Consider the following 1,601-nt stretch of genomic DNA (forward strand, 5'->3'; position numbering starts at 1 on the left):
CGACGAAGTAGACTCGGAACGAAGCACAAGAAGGGTGCGCCTCTTCCCTGACCTGGACGGCAGGGGCGAGACCACCACCTTCGCTGCGAAGCTGAGGAGTTCTTCAGACTAGGTCAGCCGCCTCGCAACGCCGAGTGGGAAGGGCGGCGTGAGGAGCGCGCTTTTGTAGCCGGGCGCTAGGACGCCCCCCGCAGGCCTGTAATGGCCCCTGGTGCAGGAGGCGGGATCAGATGCGGCCCGTGCTGGGCGTCGCTGGGCGCCTGCAGTGGTTCGCCACGCGCTTCCCTGGGGGCCCCGCCTACGGGAGCCCGCTCGGAGTTCTGCTTCAGTCCTACTAGGTGGAGTTGCAAAAGTGCCCACCGCCAGTCTTCTCGAAACTCCTTCCGCGCACGCGCCGGTTTGTATGGGCCTTTCGCCCCCACAAGGGTATCTAACTTTCGGCGTAGTTCTGGCCGCCCAGGCAACCTGTGGCTCTCTGGGGTGAAATGAGAACTTAGGAAAAGTCACCAAGCAATAATTCAATATCTGTAGCTTTGATTTAGGAAATTGTCTTAAATGAATGAGAAGCCTGAGGTGGGCTACAAACTGAGCTTCTCATCAATTTTCTCTCAGTGGAATTCTAAATCTCAGACAGGCACGTCCTGAAACTAATTTAGACCGAACTCATCCAAGTGGAAGGAGGTGAGTTTGGGTTTTTTTTTTTTGTTTGTTTGTTTGTTTTTTGGTAATTTTAACAGAGGACGTGAGGAAATACCAAACCTACGTGCTGGGAGGAGGAGACATTTGATAAAAGGACAGTATTGTCCCCTTGATTAAACAGACATAAAATCTTTTAACATTTCTCCTGACATAAAGTCCAGATTGCTGAAGGAAGTTAAAAGCTGCATTTGCGTACCAAAAACTAATAATAATTAAACTCACTGCCGTGGAGTTAGATCCGTCTTAGCGACCCCTCCTTCAGTATCCGAGGCAGTATTACTATGGAAGTAGATTGCCCCATCTTCCTTCCCAGTGGGTTTTAATTAAGGACTAATGTTGGGGCATCAATCTATACAATGTACTTTTGTAAATGGAAGAGAGAATGTGGTTTGCAAGTTTTCAAGTGTTTGTCTAGAATCCCCTTGAGAGTAAAGGTTTCATCTCAATTGTTTGTACAGCCACCCCTACAGAATTTGGCACAGAGTTTTGGTACACCCACTGCTCACTTAATGACATGGCTAGGTTCCAGAACCAGGTGTTTTGTATAAATCAGTGTTATGCAAAAATGGAAGATAACTACATCATCACATAACTACCAAATTATATCATGACATACCCGCCAAATCTCTGAGGATCGTGGCCCAGCCAGGTGGATACATAATCTTATCTGTCACAGCCAGTGTTAACTCTCACCTCTCTCCATGGTGTTCAGCACTGCCAGATGTACATTGTTAACACGCAAAACAGTCAGAAGGTAGACATTTTTTTTATGATGGTCATAACTGTAAAATGTCAGATAATGAGATAGTGGGGAGCTCTGGTAGCATAGTGGCTAAGATACTTGCCTGCTAACCAGACGGCTGGCGGTTCAAACCCACCAGCCACTCCTCGGAAGGAAGGTT

The 1,601-nt window shown here is 48.0% G+C and overlaps 1 pseudogene; it reads left to right on the forward strand.

Annotated features, from left to right (window-relative positions):
* Positions 1-230: 230 nt before the first annotated feature.
* LOC103210091 overlaps positions 231-1,601 on the forward strand; it is a 7,988-nt pseudogene continuing 6,617 nt past the window's right edge.

The sequence above is a fragment of the Orycteropus afer genome, unplaced genomic scaffold (genome assembly GCF_000298275.1).
Source record: "Orycteropus afer afer isolate SDZICR_OR568_19922 unplaced genomic scaffold, OryAfe1.0 scaffold00571, whole genome shotgun sequence".
Lineage (NCBI taxonomy): Eukaryota > Metazoa > Chordata > Mammalia > Tubulidentata > Orycteropodidae > Orycteropus > Orycteropus afer.